Raw genomic sequence first — 9,894 nt, 5'->3', positions numbered from 1 at the left:
TGGCCAAATGGGCTGACCTGACTCTTCTCTGCTTCTTTCTCTCTTTATGCCTCTTTCTTTTGTATCTTGTATCCTGTCTTTATATATCTCTCTCTCCTCCTCTCCTCCTTCCTTTCTTTCTTTCTCTCTTTATGCCGCTTTCTTGTGTATTCCTGTCTTTAAATATCTCTCTGTCCTCCTCTCTTCCTTCCTACCTTTCTTTCTTCCTACCTTTCTTTCTTTCTTTCTTTCTTTCTTTCTTTCTTTCTTTCTTTCTTTCTTTCTTTCTTTCTTTCTTTCTTTCTCACTCTATTTATTTTTTATCTCTCCTATGTCATGTTCCTTCGCCCATCACAATATCCTCAAACAGGAGCCATGGGGCAGCTATCTGTCACATTAATGCGGCCGGGGCTGCATGCACGGCTGAACTGGGATGAAAAATCAGGCCGGGCATTTTCAGCCAAACCCCCGTCCGCCAGGCATTGAGAGAGACAATGAAGCCTGTGACAACATTTTTAGTCATCTGCTACGAGCTATTTTGACCACAACGGGCAAATGGAATAGAGAGATGAGAGATGAGAGATCAGCTGTGGCACCATGAGGACTGATACCACCACATTGAGGGAGGACCAGGCCAAAATCATCAACAATCCACCGGGCAAATGCCCTGTATGCCTTATGGCTAATCCAGTCATGGCTGCATGGATTGCGAGGCTTGCCTGTTGGGTCATATCTTAGTGGATATTCCCTGAGCTCTATAACTCCTGCACACAGCACCGGGTTTCTCCTATTGTGCCTTCCTCCTCCTGCTGCCATTATCTCCTCCCCGTATCGTATCTGGTCTGGGCGCGCTCCAAGCCCTGTGTTGTGCTGTCGGATATGTTCCTGTGCTGCTTGCCCATTCAGCACATTATGAACCTCCCCCCTCCTCCCTCCCTCCCTCATGCACCCACCATCCCATCCTCTCTCTCAGTAAGAATCTTTCTTACACTCACACAAACTTTTCAGTCTTAAAAACACGCACACGCACACACACAGTCACACACACACACACACACACACACACACACACACACACACACGCACGGGCACGCACACACACACACACACACACACACACACACACACACACACACACACACACACACACACACACACACACACACACACACACACACACACACAGACGTATACACACTCACGACACACGCACACATACACACACACTCAAGCAAGGGCATCTTATGCAAAGTGACATCTCAAGTCTGCTTTAGGCTATGGTACATTTTTGGACCACCACTGAGGACTCTCTCCCTGTATGTGTGTGACTCACCTCCCTGTATGTGTTTGTGTGTTTCGGAAATAAAGTATGGGGAACATACAGAGAGGGAGAAAGAGAAAGTAGGAAAGAGAGGTACATATGTATGCATGTAGTGTGTGTGTTTGTGTGTGTGTGTGTGTGTGTGTGTGTGTGTGTGTGTGTGTGTGTGTGTGTGTGTGTGTGTGTGTGTGTGTGTGTGTGTGTGTGTGTGTGTGTGTGTGTGTGTGTGTGTGTGTGTGTGTGTGTGTGTGTGTGTGTGTGTGTGTGCTTGTGTGTGTGCGTGTGTGTGTGCACCCTTACATGCATCGCATGTGTGTTGTTCATGTGTTCATCACATCCTTCTTTCTCACTTTATGCCTCTTTCTTGTGTATTCCTGTCTTCATCTCTCTCTCTTTCTTTCTTTCTTTCTTTCTTTCTTTCTTTCTTTCTTTCTTTCTTTCTTTCTTTCTTTCTTTCTTTCTTTCTTTCAAATCACATCCCCATGTGAGTTGGCAAATGAGGGTCGCCCATCGCCCCTCTGCAGGCCCTGGTGACACATTACGGAGTCATTAGGGCCCAAATACCATGTTGCATTGGTCGTCATGTGTCATCGCCCTCCACACTCCACACTCTGCTCCCTGCAGTCACTTCTGCCTTCACATGTAGTGCCTTAAGCCCAATCCCCCTTAAAATATAGACACACACACACGCACGCATGAACAAATGCACGCACGCACGAACACACACACACACGCAAATGCACATACAGTACGCAGCCACGTGATATGAAGTCAGCTGTTATAAAATAGCCAACAAGGCATCACGAAAGTAAGTAAGATAAAGCTGACTCAAACATCTATCTAGCTTGTATACGACATCAAAGGAGGTTGACCCGTGCTTCACAGCGGGATAGTTTTGGTCTGGGCAAAACTTAGTAACAAATTCACCATTTCCCTTTCTTGTTTCGCAGTTCTTGGCAAAAGTAAAGCAGCAGAAACATTGCTTTACTGACAGGTTAGGGTTACGCATGGTGTTGGTCAGCATAGCGATTTGCACTGAGCAAGAGAAATTTGCAATAGAAATTCCCTTGCACCGCAGGAAAACAAACCTCATCGCATACTTTTTTGCTGTGTTGAGGACCACAACTTTACTTGAGGTGTTGCACCTCAACACGAAATGCACAGGCAGGAGATACAAACGCTTTTACAAGATGGCAGTCACCACAAGCAGAAAAACAGACAGACAGACACACACATACACACAAACACATGCATACTCGTACACACACGCACACACACTCAACCTTCGGCCCGCATCCACACACACACACACACACACACACACACACACACACCACACACCACACACACACACACACACACACACACACACACACACACACACACACACACACACACACACACACACACACACACACACACACACACAGGCTCTGTGTCTCCCCATAGTGCAATGTGCAGCCCCTACCTCTCGGGCGGCAGGGGAGTGTGGATTTGTGACCGGAGCGAAAACGGTGCTGCATAATTATGTTTTCCCCCCTACCCCTCCAACTCAGATGACATACAGCTCATTATATGGCATAACTGCCTCGTTCCACGTTGCTGTTCTGTGCATGTGTGTGTCTGTGTGTGTGTGTGTGTGTGTGTGTGTGTGTGTGTGTGTGTGTGTGTGTGTGTGTGTGTGTGTGTGTGTGTGTGTGTGTGTGTGTGTGTGTGTGTGTGTGTGTGTGTGTGTGTGTGTGTGTGTGTGTGTGTGTGTGTGTGTGTGTGTGTGTGTGTGTGTGTGTGTGTGCGTGTGTGTGTGTGTGTGTGCTTACCTCTGCGTTGCTGTTCTGTGCTTAGCTGCTGTGCATTCCCTATACACACATACTGTGCACATACTCACGTACAGGGCCACTGACAGCTTTTCGCTGGGCCCAGGCCAAAGTCACCTGGAAGGGCCCCAATAGCCAATACATACAATGCAATAGGGACCCAATTCTGGGTTCTGTATCTCCCTGGGCCGGGGACAACAAACCCATTTGTCCCCACCCCCCCTCTGCCGGCGAGCCTGCTCACATCCAAAGTACTCTCTCTCTCTCTCCCTCCCTCTCACCCTTTGGCTTAGCCTCTCTTCCACTCTCTCACTCCCTCTCTCTGTCTCTCTACACACACTATCTATTTTTCTCCCTCTGTCACTCCCTTTCTTTCTCTCTCTCTCTCTCTCTCTCTCTCTCTCTCTCTCTCTCTCTCTCTCTCTCTCTCTCACGCTCTCTTTCTCTATCTCTCTCTCCAATTCTCTCAATATTTCTCTGTGTTGTTTTATGGCTTAATCCCACATGTGTGGTGTGAGCGCACCGCTTCGTCTGCATATGGCACCTCATCATATAGGTTTAGATCAGTGATTCTCAAAGTGTGGTCCGGGGACCACTAGTGGTCCGTGACAGAGCTCAGGTGGTCCGCGAGGGGATTTCTATTTTACCAAGACAAGCTAGGAATAAGCTATTTTGTAACATTATTACAATTCTAAACATAGCATTTCACTGCAATAAGACAGGCTTGTGAATGTGGATAAAAAGTAAGTGATCTGCATCGAAATCAGAAGTGTCAAATTAGCACCCATCAACTGTCAATTCAGTTGACAGGCGGTCCCACATATTTTGGGGGGACAAAGTGGTCCTCGGTCTGAAAAAGTTTGAGAAACACTAGTTTAGATGTACAGCATGAGTGGCTGCTGCTCTCTCTCTCTCTCTCTCTCTCTCTCTCTCTCTCTCTCTCTCTCTCTCTCTCTCTCTCTCTCTATCTCGCTCTCTCTGTATGTCAAAGCATCCACAGTCTCAATCTCCTCCCAGCAGTCACTCGGAGGGCTTTTGATATGCCGCAATCAAACATTCGCGTGACATTTTGAGTGAGCTCCATCTGCTTGTCACATTTGCAAGGTAGCCAAAATTCCCTGAGAGTCAGAAAAAGACGGAGAGAGAGAGAAAGAGAGAGAGAGAGAGAGTGAGAGAGAGAGAGAGAGACTCAAACACTGACTCAAACACACACGCACACACACACATAGACACACACAAGCGCACGCACACGTACGCACACGCATGCACACACACACACACGCACGCACGCACGCACGCACGCACGCACGCACGCACGCATGCACACGGACACACACACACACACACACACACACACACACACACACACACACACACGCACACACGCACGCTCACACGCACACAAACACACCTGGGTCTGTTTCTAAAAGAGCTCTCCGCATGACATTTGTAAATGTCAAAAAATGATACATTTTTTATCACAAATTTGCGATATAAACCACCAAAATGACTTATTCCTCCCATCTTTATCAAAGTTTAAACTCAAAAAGTACACACTGTCCCTATGGGAACGAATTCATCCTGTGACGTTGCTCTGCCAATCCAGGCAATGCATGTCCTACTCAAACATATTAATGCCATTACTGAAACCTAGAAAATGCACTCGCACATACACCACAAAACACCCTGACATAAAACGTGTCTAGTTTCACTCATGGATATGCACTTGTACATACACACAGATATAACACCATCTCTCTGTTTCTCTCTCTCTCTCTCTATCTCTCTCTCTCTGTTTCTCTCTCTCTCTTGTGCGCGCGCACACACACACACACACACACACACACACACACACACACACACACACACACACACACACACACACACACACACACACACACACACACACACACACATACGTCAAGGCCATTATCCTCACTGAACCCTGAACCCGATGAACTGTTACAGTGAACAGGACACAACAGAGAGGAAAATGAAATGAAACCGTAACTTCAGAGAAAAGATGACAAGCGACGATGCTGATGGACGGACGTGATTGTCTCTCTGTGGCTGTGCTTGCGCACACGGTGACGCAAACCGCCAACACGGGGCTTCAAAAGAACTGTGTCCTCAGGCACAGCGGGGCCGGCGAGCATTTCTACTCCGCCTTTCAAAGCACCACGGGGTCACAAATGGTCTTCTCCGCCACTGCCGGGAAACAATCGTTATCTCTTTCAGGCCCTTTCATTGCAAGCCTTTTATTCTGTCTTTGTTCATGGAGACATGTGTGAAGAAAAGATTTTGATGCACTACTGTACTGTATGCGCTCTGGTGACATACAAATAACAAATATGTGCACACACACACCCATGTGCTTGCAAATGTACACACGCACGCACGCACACACACAGACACATGCACGCACAATGCAAACACACAATTTCGAGAAAATTATTCACACACAGACATACTGTACACAGAGAAATATTCATGTGTAAATACTGTACATACATGCTCATACGCATACGTACACACAAATACACACATTCCTTCACATTGCTAATGGCACAGCACCACCTTGGGGTAGCACAGATCTAGGCTACAGCTTCAAGTGCACATGTATCCTCCTTATCTCCTTGCTTATATGTATGGCCTAATACATACATACATATTATATGGCCTAATGTATACTGCATATACTGTCCCTTTATTATTACAGCACCACAAATACGCCCATACCTGTTGTAAAATATGCTTGTCTGTGTCTCTGTTGGTCACGTTCCTTCCATATCTGGATTCTACCCCTAAAGGTTCAACCCCTAAAGGTTCTTCAAGGAACCCTTGCCACTGTAGCTGAACCACCAAGGGTTCTGGGGAACCTTGGGGGTTCTTGCAATTACTTAAGGGTTCTTCTGAGAACCTTTGTGATTTCTTCAAACAGGAGGACATGCAGAAGGATGGCTAATGCCGTGCTTTCTGAAGTCAGAGCCACAATGCGTGCTCTCCCAGACCAAGTGGAGCTCACAAAGCTGTGCGGCGCTACAGGTCGGGCAAGAGCCAGGCAAAGCATTTCCCTGGCTGGCCAGCTCCATCACCCCCTTCCTCCCTCCCCCTTCATCTTCCGCACAGTGTGACTTAACTGGGGGGAGCTCTTCTCCTCATCATGGTGGCTCACCGACCTGCTGCTTTGTTGTGGGTAAACACTCTCATTCACCACAGCCCCATGCACCGCCCCACTGACACTGACTCTACAGAGACCTCCTCACTAGCTAGCGTCTCTCTGTAAGCAAAACAGCAGTGGACCCTTTTCGTGAACCGGAAAGTTGGTTCGCAATGCGAATTGTGAAATACTCTCCGCGAACTCTGACGACAACACGGCTGTCAGCAGGTTGATCCTGATAACACAGTCTTGTGCATAATAGCTTCACAACCCGGTATGTGCATGGGCAGTTCGCAGAATAGCACTTTAGTGCGGTGCCAAACGTAACTGGTGCGGGCGCCGGCACTGGCTCCATTCTGGTCGGCCTGAAAACTACCATTGAGTGAGCACCACTATTTTAGAACAAGGGGAGTATTTCCCTGGCTGGCCAGCTCCATCACCCCCTTCCTCCCTCCCCCTTCATCTCCTGCACAGCGTGACTTAACTGGGGGGAGCTCTTCTCCTCATCATGGTGGCTCACCAACCTGCTGCTTTGTTGTGGGTAAACACTCTCATTCACCACAGCCCCATGCACCGCCCCACTGACACTGACTCTACAGAGACCTCCTCACTATGTCGTGTGTGGTGTCTCTCTGTAAGCAAAACGGCCGTGGACCCTTTTTACCATAGCAAGGGTAAACACTCTTCTTCACTACAGCCCCACCGCCCCACCGCCCCACCGACAGCTAGGCCTCCTCTCTAGTGTAGCGTCTCTCTTTAAGCAATACAGCCGTGGACCCTTTTTACCATAGCAAGGACATCATTTCATTTTCCCTCTCTATCCTTTTCACCCTCCCGCCCTTTATCAATAACAAATAGCCTTTGAATGAATCAAGCCAGAGAGATTTACACAGCACAGACAGACAGTCGGGCCCTGACTAGGAAGCGTAATGACAGACGATTCCGGGCTGATTGCCTCGCTGCGACTCTATTGGACTCAGCCCCCTTACCTACGTAGCAAGGTCACTCACGGCATAATGCTTGTCCCCAGCAAGGCCACGTCTGCATACATTTGCAGTTATGCATGTTATGCATGGTGTTGGTTGTCTTGTGTGGCGGATATGCAGGACGGCTTCTGGACAAAGAATACAGTACAAGGCGCTTGTACATACATCAAGGCGCGCTCATTTGCATTAGGCGGAGCCTAACGAGAGCTCTGGCGATGATTTATTTTGTCACTTTACATTTTGTGTTTAATAATATGCCATGTATTTCGAGCAGGCGGTATGCATATTACAAGCATATATTACAAAACTGTAGTGTGTTTACAGACTTGTTTTGCTTGTTGCTGTGTCAAATGTCAAATGAATTAATATGTACCACCTCCATCGCTGTGCCTAACCTTGTTGGATGATATACAGTATTGTACGTGCTTGGGGGACTGACCTCTCACCAACCCAGAATGCAATTCAAGTTCTCAGGTGGATCCAAATGAGAATGTCTTTTTTATTTTTTCATTTCTTCATGCAGAGCTGTGCACGGGGAAGCTGAAAGTGGAGGGGACAAAGGGGACAGTTGTCCCGGGCCCAGTGGGAAAAAGGGGGCCCAGAAATGTCTCCTCATTCCATTAAATGTACTGGGTTTGGGGGCCTTTCACATGTCGTTGTCCCAGGCCCAGCCAAAGCTGAGCTCCGTTTCCAGGTGGGCAGTATCAGGGCTGGATTAAGATGGTTTGGGGCCCCTAGGCTACAGGTTGCTGTGGGCCCCCCCAGAAGGCAAATATTGTGAAACAATTACATAGACAGTGTTATAATTACGAGCTAGGTATTATTAAGGATAACACGTCTAACTTAACTGAACACAACCAGATAGATTTTTCAACATTTCACCATTTCACAATTCTGCAATTTTTCACTTTTGGCCAATAAGGAGCCCCCTGGCAGGTGGGGGGGCCCTAGGCTGCAGCCATATCTAGCCTGTGCATTAATCCAGCCCTGGGCAGTGTAGCGCTGTGCTCTCACCGTGCGTGGCATAGTGTGAGAACCATCTGCTCGCCACTTGGATGACGGCGGGCTACATGGGGTCCCAGGCTGCAGCTCTGCTCTGCTCCATGGAACCAATCCACACCTTCCCACGCACGAGCCCAGCGAGAGCCCCAGGGGAGACCCTCGCCTGTGCTTTTCACACACATGCACAAATGCAGGCACGACACGCACACACACAACACACACAGCACATATACATACATGCGTATGTGCGCGCGCGCACACACACACACACACACGCACGCACACACACACACACACACACACACACACACACACACACACACACACACACACACACACACACACACACACACACCGACAGACAGACACACACACACACACACACACACACACACACACACACACACACACACACACTAGGGATGGCACAAACCGCACCGAAAACCGAAACCGTACAATTCACACACATACCGAACCGAACCGTGCAATCCGTCGCAAACCGCAATTCATGTGCTGCCCAGAAAAATATGTAAAACAGACATTCTAGGAGTATCTAATCCAGTCTCTCTGATTAAAACATTAGCGTATAAGACCAATCAGAGGATGACACAATTAAAATCACACCATTTTCAAATTATGAACCTATACAATAAGCCTATTATAAGCCTATACATCACTTTTTAACTGCAGTTATATAAATATTGTTTAATATTCCCAGTGCATCATTTATCAAGAACAAAAAAAAAGAACCGTAGAGAACCGAAAACCGTGACCTTAACACCGTGATATGAACCGAACCGTGAATTTTGTGAACAGTACCACCCCTAACACACACACACACACACACACAAACACACACACACACACACACACACACACACACACACACACACACACACACACACACACACACACACACACACACACACACACACACACACACACACACACACACACACACACACACACACACACACACACACACACACTACAGTGCCTCCAGCTCCATTGTCATAAAATAAACCTTATTGGGAAGGGAAACCAAGAGAGACTGATGGGGCTCTATTTATTTACACAGACAGAAAGACAGTCAACATTAGGCCGCATTATTAATAGATGATTTCAACAATAAATCATCAGCTCGGTTTGCATTAGTATGCTTCAAAAGAATCTATTTGCATTTACTGTGCTGTTTTATAAGGCTTGGCTTTTTTGCACAAGTCATTGGCAAATTTGTTTCATGTTTGTATTTTCCAATCCAGTGAAATTCCAGATTCGATGAACTTTTTTGAGGGGGATTTGACAGTGATATATTCAAAAGACTATTTCACAGTGCCTCATTAAGCAAATGTATTGTTCAGCTCTTTTCAATGGAGTAATGAGCTATAAAAGATGCTGGTTTTGCACCTGTAAACAATAAAATACGTTATTTTCCATTGCTGCCTGGTGCGACCGGGCTCCTGGAAGAAAAACAGCCAAGATCCCTTTCTTCTACAATAAGCCTTTGAGCCTCTCTGGAAAAAGTGATAATCAGTCAAAATGCGACAGACAAACACTCAATTCATTTACTCTTGCCCTAGCAGTCAGTCAGCACCACAGAGTCGTTCCTTTGAAAAACTTTTACATTAACGT

Source organism: Engraulis encrasicolus, chromosome 8 (assembly GCF_034702125.1).
Source record: "Engraulis encrasicolus isolate BLACKSEA-1 chromosome 8, IST_EnEncr_1.0, whole genome shotgun sequence".
Classification (NCBI taxonomy): Eukaryota; Metazoa; Chordata; class Actinopteri; order Clupeiformes; family Engraulidae; genus Engraulis; species Engraulis encrasicolus.
Note: the sequence above shows the minus strand (reverse complement) of the source record.